Here is a 13403-nt window from a genome sequence, read left to right as displayed (position 1 = left end):
CCTTCTCTGTAAGAAGCCGCAGTGCTAATCACAGTCATCAAGGAAGAGATGGGAGATGTGCCTTAGCACAGGGGAGATCAACTCACCCCCCTACTCCATCCCCGTTTTTGCATATCCCCCAAGCATGTTCTCCCAAGACTACTTGGCTCCAAGCAGGCAGCAAGTGTCTGTGAATTAATGTGCCGAACCTACTCCATACTAGACTACCCCAGTCTCCTCAAAATGGACAGCAAGGTGCAACCTTGCCTCTCCCCTGACACCACTGTGATAAATGCAAATGCATGCAAGCAAACAGGCAAGCAAGCAAATGTATTTACAAAATGAGAGATCTAGACCTCAAAACAGGGACGTGTTCTATTCTAGAACTGGAAAGCAATTCTCTACCTTTCTTTCACTCTGGATTTAGGATGTCCTTGAACTATGATTAAAACAAAAACAAAAACAAAAAACAAATGGAGCTTTGATTGCACCCTTGCACCCTACTTTTGACTTTTTGGCCACTGTAGATACTTTCACCTGGATACCTTGGGCAAAAGAGGAAGCCTGCAATTGGACAAAGGAGCCTGACGGGGATGCTGTGTCAGTTGTTACTGTGAGGGCCAGGCACACGTCACTTTTTTTTCCAGTGCCATTAGAACGGGGGTCTCCAAACATGGCAACTTTAAGACTTGTGGACTTCAATTCCCCAGAGTTTTGGGAGTTGGAAGTCCACAAGTCTTAAAAGTTGCCAAGTTTGCAGACCTCTGCATTACAACTTGGAACAGTCTCTAAATGAATGGTTGTAAGTTATGGGCTACTTGCAACCTTATTGGGACGATAGCTTTAGTAAGGTCAGTTTGGGATTATCTCACATTTTCAAAAGTCTCAGAACTTTTGGCTCCGGCAATTTCCCCGCTTCTTCGAGGTCCTCCCCTGTTCTCCTCCATCTGCCTTCTCCTCCAGATCTCAAGCAGGGACAGAGGCATGCTTTTTTATTTCCCCCTTCTGTTCCACTCTCTGCTCAGCCCAGCTTCCCCCAAACTGGGGAACGCTGCCCACCCTTCTTGGTGGGAAGTCAAACTGGGATGAGGTAACCAGCCGTAAGCCGCTCTCTTTCTCTCCCCCCTTCCTTCTCCTCCTCCTCCTTTTTTTCCCAAGCCACCCTCTTTGGGAAACAGGCGAGCTATTGTCTCTCCCCCAGCCTTGGCAAGCAGGACTTGAGGAAGGGGAATGGCCTCCGTGCTGTGGCAGCCGCGTCCTCTGCCCAGAGACAGCCGAGCGCTCCAGCTGCAAGGCAGGCAACATAGCCAGCAGCCTTGGCCTGAGGGAGTGCTGGCATTTGCGTCAGGCGTAACCAGGTGGAACTGCAGCATCCCAGGAAGGGACTGGAGAACTGGAAGCAGGACAAACAAATGAGAAGCAGGGCAGGAGGAGACCAGTTCAGGCAGGTAGAACAGATCTTATTTGCGATGTGGCCCGCTCTGAAGGAAGCCTTCAGAAAAGCCGGATGGATCAGAACTGCTGGGAGAGAAAAGCGGAGACCCTGCGTTGGGTGTGTGTTGATATGTGTGTGTGTGTGTGTGTGTGTGAGTGAGTGAGTGGTGGTGCTTGGGGGGGTGGGGGAGTCGGTGGGTGGGGGAATAAAACTGGCACTAGAAGGCAGCTAAATGAAGTCCCTCCCTCTTTGCTAAATCTTTTATGAACTGCAAGGTTTTTGGCTTGACCTAGCCTTTAAGGTGCACTGTTTTGCCAGCTCTTCTGTTGGTTGGTTTCATGGCGCTTTTCTCTCTCTTTTGCTTCGTGTCCCAAATGTTCTCCATCCAGAAGATGGTCTGGGTGGAGAAAGAACATTGCAAGAAGAAAGAGAACAACGGCAATCAACATCTGTGCGATGGTCTGTATATTAGGTGGGATTAGAATATGAAGAATGGGAGCCTCTCTGCAAAGAATAGGATAGAATAGAATAGAATTCTTTCTTGGTCAAGTGTCATTGGACAATCATAAGTTCCATACAAGGAATTTGTCTTGGTGCATATGCTCTCAGTGTACATAAAATAAAAGATACATTTATCAAGAGTCAAGAATCATAAGGTACGACACTTAATGATAGTCGTGGGGTACAATAAGCAATCAAATCATACTAGGAAACGGTCAATATAAATCCTAAGGATACAAGCAAGAAAGTTATAGTCATACTACAAGTGGGAGGGGATGGGTGATAGGAACGATGAGAAGATTAATAACAATAGTAATGCAGACGTAATAAATAGTTTGACAGTGTTGAGGGAATTATTTGTTTAGCAGAGTGATGGCGTTCGGGGGAAAACCATCCTTGTGTCTAGTTGTACTGGTGTGCATGCTCTCTAGCATCGTTTTGAGGGTAAAAGTTGAAACAGTTTATGTCCAGGATGTGAGGGGTTTGTAGATATTTTCACAGCTCTCTTTTTGACTCGTGCAGGATACAGGAATCATTTAACTTACCTCTGTAAGCTCATGTTTACCTGGGTTTTGTGACCTGGATTTGGCCTTCACCCTTCAGAAGACCAGAAGCTGAGCAGCAAATGCCTCAAGCTGACTTGTTTTACAGCGTTTGCTCCTGGTACCCTTTTGCCCATCCAACTTGGGTGTATTTTGAGCCCTAGAATTCAAGCTTAGGGTTTTTTTAAAAAAAAATTTATTTCTATTAGCCTAGCCATTTTGAATGGTATCTTTCGGAAACACCAATCTTTCTGGGGTTCTCCAAAGCAGCAACACAGCAGAAATATTACAAACAATAAAAGTTTAAAGGAAGCAGGTTTGCACCGATCTGGTTTCCAATCGGCAGTTCTTAAAAATGTACTCATTTCTGAACCAGGAATGAGCTTTTCCTCCCTGAATTTTGTGGTGCATTGCGTGAAAGGGAGAGATGCAAAAGGCAGATTTAATCTTTAAAATCAGAAAGGGCAAAGAACCAGTCAGCTGTTCGTGAAGGTGCTAAGTGCCATTAGTATCAGCAATGAGCCGGTTGTTATTTTCTCTCTCATATGTCCTAGGTTGTTGATATCGCAGTATGTTATATATGGGCTGCCTTATGGAACGGAAAGTGGGAGAGTGAAGTTTTAACAACAATAAGAAGAAGAAGAACAAAAAGAATAAACTGCTGAGCCAAGAGTAAAGGGATAAATATGCCCAAATGCAATTATAGGTTTTGGCTGTGCTGGTGACGGGACTTGACTTTTTTTTCTGTTTCACTAAAGGCTTTGTTGCAAACCAATTCTGTCAGGTTTGCTCAGGTCAATATGTTTTGCAATCAGATGACCGATTCAGACTCATTATTCCACACCTTTTTACCCTAAGAATAATAAGTAGAGGCATTTATTGAAGCTTCTGCATTCCTCCTTCAGCACACAACCTCCCCTTTCAAGCCAGTCTGGGTCCCTTTGCAACTGTTCTTTATAGTCTGTGATGATATACCTGAGGCATGATAGCAATAGCACTTATATACTGCTTCACAGTGATTTTACAGCCGTCTCTAAGCAGTTTACAGAGTCAGCCTCTTGCCTCTTCCCAACAGTTTTGAGTCCTCATTTTACCCTCGGAAGGATGGAAGGCTGAGTCAACCTTGAGCCTGGTGAGATTCGAACTGCCAAATTGTAGGCAGAAGAAGTAGCAGAAGTAGCCTGCAGTGCAGCACTCTAACCACTGTGTCCACCCTGGCTCATGATACCACCAACCTGCTTCTCTCCATCCCTATTTAACAGAATAGCAGAGTTGGAAGGGACCTTGGAGGTCTTCTAGTCCAACCCCCTGCTCAAGCAGGGACCTCTATACCATTTCAGACAAATGATTGTCCAATCTCTTCTTTAAAAGCCACCACCCACAACTTCTGGAGGCAAGTTGTTCCACTGATTAATTGTTCTAACTGTCAAGAAATTTCCCCTTGGTTCTAGGTGGCTTCTCTCTTTGATTAGTTTCCACCCATTGCTTCTTGTCCTGCCCTCAGGGGCTTTGGAGGTTGAACCCACCCACTCCTAATAGGTGATTGTGTTTTGGTTTTCATATCACAGTTGGGCGATTGATCTTGAAAATATCCTTTTGCAGAGGATAGTTGGCTGAATACATGAATACAGCCATGGTGGAGAAGGTAGCTTCCATGTTGAGAACGGAAGAAAGCTGCTGGTGGAGTTGGCCTATAAAAATAGTCCTCGACTTACAACCATTCATTTAGTGCAGCGGTCGCCAACCAGTGGGCCGCGAGAAAATTTTGGTGGGTCGCAGAGAAATCTCACTCCCAGAGCACCCCCCCAAAGCAATTAATCCAGGCTGTGCAGAAACACAAGGCTACACAGCCCACAGGGCCTGCGGGAACCCTCCCCGCCCACTCACTCCTTACCCGGCGAACTTGCCTGCTAAATTGCTATTTTTCCTTTTTCTGACCATCAGCTGTTCTGCTGTGCCGGGAGATTTAGATTAGCTAGGAAGCAGGAAATGGTTGGATTTCTTGCTTTCTAGCTAGTCTTTAGATCTTTGGCTCTGCTTTTAAGCACAGCCGAACCTCCCTTAGGACTGAAGGTTCTATTATTCAGTGCGGACTCAGGGCAAGCAAATTTTATGTGACAGACTGAGCTAGCCGATGGCAGATAGATAGATCACTCAATGATTCTGTGAGCAACTCAATCTGCCTGCCTGCTTTGCCTGATTTTGGGTAAAAGTTGCTCTTTTTTTAATAAAAAATTCAATATTTATATAACTATTTATAATATTTACATACAAGCCATGCCCAGCCAGTCACATGACCACCAAGCCACACCTACAAATTAGGCCGTGACCACAGAACTGGTTAGTGGTCCCTGGGATTTAAAATTATGAATTTGGTGTTCCCTGGAGTCCAAAAGGCTGGCGACCCCTGGTTTAGTGACCAAAGGTACCACGGGATTGAAAAAAGTGACTTATGGACATTTTCCACATTTGTAATGGTTGCAGCATCCCTGTTTCACATGATCAGAATTTGGATGCTTGGCAACTGGCGAAGTCTTTATAACGAATGCAGCATCCCAGGGTCATGTCACCATTTCAAACTTTGAAAGCTTCTGCCAAGCAAAGTCAATGAGGGGGGGAGGAGCCGGATTCGCTTAACAACTGCCTGATTCACTTTAACAACCACAATGATTTGCTTAACAACCACAGCAAAAAATAAGTTGCAAAATTGGAGGCAACTCACTTAACAACCGCCTTGTTTGGCATGGAAAATTCTGCTCGCCATTGTGGCCATAAATTGAGGACTACGAAAAATGTTGCTTGTAACAAGAGCCTCGGTCCAAAGCACAGCCTGCTCATTCCCTGCCCTGGGCTGCCTTCCATCATTTGGTCTTTCTTTGTCAACTCCCTTTTTTCTCCCATCACTTGTCGCCAAACGGAACAGAACAGCGATACCTGTTTTTGAGAACGTCCCCAAAGAGATGCTAAATTAATGGCCGTGGCTCTCATTTGAGGAGTGCGGGGAGAGACACACACATCACAAACTACCGACTTGAAGGGAAAGGAAACCCAGCAGCTTCAGTGGCTCTGGTGGACCCATTACCTAAGATGAATCACTTGCCATCTGTTGTGTCTCCTAATTATACATGCGAAGCAAAGAGAGAGTCTCCTGCAAAGAGTGAGAGTGGAAGAAAGGAAGAGAGGGAGGTGGAGGAGGAGAAGAAGAGGAAGAAGAGGAAGAAGAAGAGGAAGGAAGGAAGGAGGAGGAAGAAAGGGGGAGGAGGAGGAGAAGAAGAAGAAGAAAAGGAAGAAGAAGAAGAAGAAGAAGAAGAAGGAGGAGGAGGAGGAGGAGGAGGAGGGAGGAGGAAAAAGGAAGAAGGAGAGGAAGAAGAAGAGGAAGAGGAGAAAGAAGGGAGGAGGAGGAGGAAGAGGAGAAGATGAAGAAGGAAGAAGGGAGGAGGAGGAGGAGGAAGAAAGGGGGAGGAGGAAGGAGGAGGAGGAGGAGGAAAAGGACGAGGAAGAAGGAAAAGGAGGAGGAGGGAAAAGGAGAAGGAGGAAGAGAAGAACCTGCTTGGGCTGAATGGTGGTTTTTGAACAACCTGAAAATCCATGCTGCCAGATTTTGGTGCTGCAATCATGAGGGGCTCCAGGGACCCCCAAAGCGGAGGCCGGAAGCCGCATTACAGCCCACAGGTGGCCAATTCCCAGTCTGCTTATGGGGGAATCTTGCTGTTTGTAATGCAGCCAGCATCTCCCTGTGTGAAATGAAGAGCCTTTGAACGGCTGCACGTCAGGCACGATGGAAAAGGGAGACCAGGTTCCTGCTTGCATTAGAAGGGGTGTTCAGAAAGGCTCACCGTACACTGTACAGCCAGATACCTGCATGCAGATCATCCTCGCCTTGCAACCATTCATTTAGCAACAGCTTGAAGTTGCCGGGTCCGTGAAAAAAAAGAAGAGAGACTTGCAACTGGTCCTAGCATTTAAGACCACCATAGCACCTCACCCTGATCAAAATTCAGGTGCACCTGGCATGTGTTTACAATGGTTGCAGTGTCCTGAGATCATGTAATAACCATTTTGCAACCTTCCCAGCCGGTTTCCATCAAGCGAAGTCGATGCGGAAGTCAAGCAAAAAGGGGTCGTAAAATCAAGTGCAACTCTTTAACAACCGCCTGCCTTACCAAAGGAAATCTGGTCCCGATGGTGGTTCTACGTCCCAGGACTGCCTGTAAGAGTAAATTTACTCACGCCACTACCTCAGGGGAGGGGAGAGGCAGGCTAATAGAGACTGTGTGCCAAGGAGGGCAAGACCTTTTTATAACCGCTGTAGTCAGCCTAGTAGTCTTAAGATCCATATTGATTCACAATCCATCCCAGCCTTGAAGTAGAAGTTGAAAGAATAGAGAATAGAATAGAGAATACAGATCAGAATATAGAATTCTTTATTGGCCAAGTGTGATTGTAGACACAAGGAATTTGTCTTGGTGCAAATGCTCTCAGTATACATAAAAGAAAAGAGACATTCGTCAAGAGTCAAGAATCATCAGGTGCAACACTTAATAATAGTCATAGGGTACAATAAACAATCAAATCATAACTAGGAAACAGTCAATATAAATTGTAAGGATACAAGCAATGAAGTTACAGTCATATAGTCACAAGTGTGGGGGGATGAATGATAAGGAGTGATGAGAAGATTAATAGTAATAGTAGTGCAGACTTTGTAAATAGTTGGACAGTGTTGAGGGAATTATAGCATTTGTTTAGTAGAGTGATGGTGTTTGGGAAAAACACTGTCCTTGTGTCTAATTGTTCTGGTGTGCAGTGCTCTATAGCGTTGTTTTGAGGGTAGGAGTTGAAACAGTTTTATGTCCAGGATGTGAGGGGTCTGTAAATATTTTCACAGCCCTCTCTTTGACTCGTGAAGTATAGAGGTCCTCCATGGAAGGCAGGTTGATAGCAATTGTTTTTTCTGCAGTCCTAATTACTCTCTGGAGTCTCTCTGCCTGTCTTGTTGGATTGCAGAACCAAATCAGACAGTTATAGAGGTGCAGATGACAGACTCAATAATATTCCTTTTAAAAAAAAAGAGAGGTGTAGGAAATCCCCCATCCTCCAGATCCTGTTGACTCCTACAAACCTCAGCAAACAATGCCAATAGGCAGGGGGTGAAGAGTATTGTAGCCCAACATCTCGTGGGCTACAGATCTGCTGACCCTAACTTAAAAGTTCCATTGTTTGCTTGCTGGCTGTACTTCTCTTGCATGTTAAATCCGTCCTTGAAACTCATTGGGAGCTGGTAACGCTCATCCACTTCAAATCCTGTAAATAGTGAGATGTTTATTTTCCTCCAGCATAGTTTACTGTTCTCCTACTGAGTTATCGCGCTCCTTGGGTTGGAGGATAAAATCTGTGGGTAAGAACGGAATCAATTTCTAGTTAGCATCCAGAACGTTTCCTCTGTTCTTCCTCCACCACCACACCTTTGGGGTTAGAGAATTTTGAACTGAAAAACAAACTTGACACTTAAATGCTCAAGCAACTTTTCTGGAAATATTCCAATTCCCAGATTTATTATATCTGATTATGTGTCATCAAGTTGACATTGACTCGTAGGGAACCACCTAGATCAACCTGGCAGATATTGATTAAGTAACTCTTATTTGTGCTTGTTTTTAAATTCTGCAGGCTACCCCTTCAAAAGACAGCTTTTCCTTTTGGGACAGCTGACCACTAAGAGAACAGTTAAAAATGGGTTGGGTAACTGAAATATAATGTATAAATAGGGCAAAGAGTCCTTGGTTTTACAAAGTTCATCTAGTGCAGGGGTCTCCAACCTTGGCAACTTGAAGACTTGTGGACTTCAACTCCCAGAATTCCTCAGCCAACTGGGTGAGAAATTCTGGGAATTGAAGTCCACAAGTCTTAAAGTTGCCAGGGTTGGAGACCCCTGATTTTGTGCAGCACATAACAAAGCATAACTTAGTGTGACGTGTGAACAAAGCTATACTGCTAGATGTAGCAATGTTTGTTTAAGGCAGGGATGTCCAATCTTGGCAACTTTAAGGTTTGTGGACTTCAATTCCCAAGCATGGCTGGCTGGGGAATTCTGGGAGTTGAAGTCTTAAAGGTCTTAAAGTTGCCGAGGTTGGACCCCCCTGGTTTGAAATGAGGGAGAATACCTGAAAAGGTTGAAGGAAGTCCTACATGCCACCCAGAAGAGCAGCTGTCAGTGGCTGCAGGGTTCACACTACTATTGACTATGATTGAGTAGGTCACCTGCTAAACCATAAGCAATGGTTTACAAAACCCAATAGCCGCAATCATTGTGGCTTAATGTGATGTGTGACCCAAGCCTAGGTTAAGAACCCTGGGATATATGGACAAGGTCTGACTTTATATAAAGTAGCTCCCCTGTGTTCTCATGCTCATGTTTCCTGAGTATGGACTTTGTGGTTGATGTTATCATCAAGATTTGTACAGGTTTTAATTACAGACATACTGGTGTGCCGCCTTCTTGTGATCTTTCCTCCAGGATGTGCCCTGACACATATTTCATGTCTCCTTCTTCCGTTTTGGTGCTTAGCAGGTGCGTTTGGACTTTGTAAACCATGTTTAGAGATGTTCAAACGTTTTTTCAAGCTGAGCAAATCTAAGTCGTGTGGACTTCGATTCCCAGAATTCCCTAGCCAGGATAACTGACTGAGGGATTCTGGGAGTTGAAGTCCATGCAACCTGTAGTCAAGGGTGGGCTTCAAAAAGGTTAGCCACGGGTTCTCTGCCTGGTTGCTGGGTGGGCATGGCCACGGTGCAGCCTTCTGCACCATGGCCGGGGGGGTGGGAGTTGTCCTTCACGGGCTCCGGAGGCTTTCCTCGAGCCTCCAGGAGGATGAAAATGGCCTCCCTGGGCTCCGGAGGGTCTCTGGAAGCCGGAAATGGGCCCATTCCCGGCCTTCCCAAACTCCCAGGAGGCCCGTTTTTCATCCTCCCCGAGCCTCCACACTCGTCCTGCACTTACCTGCATCCAAATGGGCCACATAGGGACTCCGGAGAGGGGAGGGGAGGGGTGAGCAGGACCAGCCAAGAGTGGGATTTGGGGATTCTCCGTACGGCACAGAATTTTGTCTATAGGCTCTCCCAAACCCCTGCGAAGCCCCAGCAGCAGCCCCCCTGTTTGGACCCGAACCTTTTTGGTGTTTGGCATCTCCAGTTCCTTGGCCCACATGGCATCCTTGGCTCCATTCTGGATTGTGGCATCCTGGCATCTGTCTTCCCTCACCCAAAACTAGCCTCCTCTTGGTGGAGACTTGCCGTATGATTGCGCGGTCTCCTGCAGCTGTAATTCTCTTCCACAGCTTGCAGAAGTTGCTGCCGACCTGACGTAGTGATTCTCCTTTGCAACATCAGGAATGAATGATAAAACTCGAGGAGCAAAGAGGTTTAGCAACAACAACAACAAAAAAGGTGGTCATAGCAACCCATGAATGGAGGTGTTGTTGTTTTTTCCCCTCCCCTTTGATAAAATAATGGGGATGAATTCCCGTTCTGGAATGGTGTGAGAATAGTAAAGTTTTCCATCTTGGATGTCCTGCCCGGAGAGGCTAAGAATCCGATTCCAAATCTCAGCCCCGAAAGGCCCCATGGAAACAAGAGTTCGGTTAGACTATCTCCCACCCACCCTCCTGCCTCCCTCCAATTAGAGAAAGACTGGGGAAGGCAAGGTCAGGTGCAAGCTTTGAGAATCAAAGAGCAGATATCTTGTTCCCGTTCTTTTTTCATCACCAGGCGTTGCCAAAATCGTGTTTAGGAGCTTTGGAATTCTTCAGGGCTGGAGGTAAGAGAGAAAAAAAAATTCAGAGCATCACAATGCTAAATTCTCTCTATCCCATGTCTGACCCCCCCCTACACACACACACACACAAAAAAAAACCTGGGAGGGGAAAAGTGTGATTCTGCTCTTTCTCACTCCCCCCCACCTCATCTCTTCCATCTTGAATGGAAAATTCTTGTTCCTCCCTTTCATCTCGACCAGGGAATGAAACAGCCTCCCAAGAGGTCCTGTTTTTAAGTTGGCGGGGGAGAGGCAGAAAGGGGGGAGAGAGAGAGAGAGAGAGACTGGAGTGGGGGGGCTGTGTCTGCCATTTGCTGCCTCCAAGGAGCCTGAAACTGTTAAACTAATTAAAGATTTTCAGCACCAGGATTAATCCTTTTGCAGGGTGGTTATTGTGAGCCCAGGTAGTCTATTAGTTTACCAGGCGAAGATATTGGATTTCTGAAAGACAAGTCAGCACTCTTTGGGGGCTGTTATCTTTCCAAGGCTCCAGGGGTCAGGAGGTAGCAAGGAGAGGTGACTGCAATCTTTTTTTCACTCTTACACACGCACATACACACGCACACACACACACACAAAGATCCTTGCTGTATATGCTGCTCAGCTCTACCTCCTACACTCACACACCCTTTGCAATTTCATGTAAGCTTGCCTCTCCTCTCTCTCTCTCTCTCTCTCCTCTCTCTCTCTCTGTTTCTTCCTCTCTTTCTATTTTTTCTTTCTCTTTCTCTGTTTATTCTTCTTATGCTTTCTGTTTCTCTCTTTTTCTTTCTCTGTTTCTTCCTCTCTTTCGCTTTCTCTGTCTTTTTCTCTCTTTCTCTGCTTATTTCTCTCTTGCTTTCTGTTTCTCTCTCTCTGTTTCTTTCTCTGTTTCTTCCTCTCTTTCTCTTTTTGTCTTTTTCTTTGTTTCTTTCTGTTTCTCTCTCTTTCCTCTCTCTCTCTCTCTCTCACACACACACACACACGTCTCCCCCCTTAAGGCCTTTTCTGCATCCAAGCATTTGTCCCTTCTCTTGTGTGGTCCCAGCTACATTTCGCTAAGGGAGGGGGGAATGCCCTGGCCGACACCCCAGCAACTCAACATCAACGTCCAGAGCCCCTAATGTGAAACATGTGGCAAAAGCCTGGAGCTGAGCAAGGGGAGGTGCAAGGGAGAAAGACCTTTTGTCTCATTTCCCTCTGCCCTCAACGCCCCCCCCCCCCCAGCTGTGGCCCTCTTCCACCCCTCCCTTCCTGGGGCCAAGTCTGTGAATAGTTGGCATGGGGAATGGAAGGCTGAGCTGAGTTCCGGCATGAGAAACAGCCAGGCATCATCCTTCTCCTCCTCCTGCTCCTCCTCTTCTTCTTCCTCCTCCTCCCTTCCTCCTCCTCCTCCTCCTCTTCTTCTTCTTCCTCCTCCTCCTCCTCCTCCTCCTCTTCTTCTTCTTCCTCCTCCTTGTCCTCCTCTCTCCTCCTCCTCCTCCTCCTCCTCTTCTTCCTCCTCCTCCTCCTCCTCCTCCTCCTCCTCCTCCTCCTCCTCCTCCTCCTCCTCCTCCTCCTCCTCCTCCTCTTCTTCTTCTTCTTCTTCTTCTTCTTCTTCTTCTTCTTCTTCTTCTTCTTTCCTCCTCCTCCTCCTCCTCCTCCTCCTCTTCCCTTCCTCCTCCCCTCCTCCTCCTCCTCCTCCTCCTCTTCTTCTTCTTCTTCTTCTTCTTCTTCTTCTTCTTCTTCTTCTTCTTCTTCTTCTTCTTCTTCTTCTTCTTCCTCTTCTTCTTCTTCTTCTTCTTCTTCTTTCCTCCTCCTCCTCCTCCTCCTCCTCTTCCCTTCCTCCTCCTCCCCCCTCCTTCTTCTTCTTCTTCTTCTTCTTCTTCTTCTTCTTCTTCTTCTTCTTCTTCTTCTTCTTCTTCTTCTTCTTCTTCTTCTTCTTCTTCTTCCTCCTCCTCCTCCTCCTCCTCCTCCTCCTCCTCCTCCCTCCTCCTCCTCCCTGAGTTGAGACTTCGGTCTGTTTGAGGTTGTCTGCATGCTGCTGGCCCTTTGAGTTCCGTCTCTCTGAAGGAGCAGAACAAATGCAGGGGGGACCGGTGGAGGGGGGCGGAGGGTGTTGCTTAAAGGGAGCGAGCATCCAGCCCAGCCTGAAGACTTCATCCACCAACTCACATGGATGGCCAGAGTGACCCATTCTGTACGCCAGGAGAATGAGTCATTGTCTGCTCTGGGGGCTTGGCTCCCTCCCCCCCTCCCTCCCTCTTTCCTCCCCCAGGCTCTTTTCTGTGCTCAGGCTGCGCCTGCTTACCTGCCTTAGCATTCAGACAGGGAAGAAATGTGGAGACAAGGTGGTGGGAGGAATATAAGGGGAGACGGAGCCAGGTAACCATAGGACAAATCCTGCAAGATGCGCACTCCCTTGTTTTGCTGAAGGCCGGGAGGCTTCTCAAGGGAGGGTGCTTCCCAAATGCAGGGAAGTATCGGGATTTTTTTTGTAGCCGGAATGTCTTGGACCGGCTTTAATGTAGCCAGCATCGCTCAGAAGCTTCAGGCAGGTAGTAGGTTTCTTAATAGGGACCCTGTTGGGAAAAAGGGCTTTGAGGAACTGTGGTAGCGCCCTGGTTAGAGTGCAGCATTGCAGGCTAAACTCTGCCCACAGCCTGGAGTTCAATCCTGATGGGATTCAAGGTTGACTCAGCCTTCCATCCTTCCGAGGTGGGTAAAACGAGGACCCAAATTGTTGGGAGCAATAGGCTGACTCTGTAAACCTCTTAGAGAGGGCTGTAAAGCCCTGTGAAGCAGCATATATAAGTCGAACTGCTATTGCTATCTTCCTTCCTTCCTTCCTTCCTTCCTTCCTTCCTTCCTTCCTTCCTTCCTTCCTTCCTTCCTTCCTTCCTTCCTTCCTTCCTTCCTTCCTTCTGATTAGAAGGCAGTATTGCAGGCTAAACTCTGCCCACAGCCTGGAGTTCAATCCTGATGGGGTTCAAGGTTGACTCAGCCTTCCATCCTTCCGAGGTGGATAAAACGAGGACCCAGATTGTTGGGAGCAATAGGCTGACTCTGTAAACCTCTTAGAGAGGGCTGTAAAGCCCTGTGAAGCAGCATATATAAGTCGAACTGCTATTGCTATCTTCCTTCCTTCCTTCCTTCCTTCCTTCCTTCCTTCCTT

General features: G+C 46.8%; 1 protein-coding gene and 1 long non-coding RNA gene across 9 annotated transcripts in view; one reads left to right on the top strand and one right to left on the bottom strand.

Moving 5' to 3' along the window:
• The window catches only part of AHDC1 (AT-hook DNA binding motif containing 1), a 261817-nt gene that overhangs the window by 185336 nt on the left and 63078 nt on the right, over positions 1-13403 (top strand). The gene's annotated exons all lie outside the window — the stretch shown is intronic.
• On the bottom strand, positions 7526-10321 carry LOC148124904 (uncharacterized). Its single transcript, XR_015744785.1, has 2 exons — positions 9626-10321; positions 7526-7849 (listed from the first exon to the last, which is right to left on the bottom strand). It is a non-coding gene; the product is annotated as an uncharacterized LOC148124904 (long non-coding RNA).

Source organism: Pseudonaja textilis, chromosome 10 (genome assembly GCF_049901715.1).
Source record: "Pseudonaja textilis isolate UNSWEBS1 chromosome 10, rPseTex1.2, whole genome shotgun sequence".
Taxonomy (NCBI): Eukaryota; Metazoa; Chordata; class Lepidosauria; order Squamata; family Elapidae; genus Pseudonaja; species Pseudonaja textilis.
Note: the sequence above shows the minus strand (reverse complement) of the source record. Positions and strands in the feature narration are given on the sequence as shown.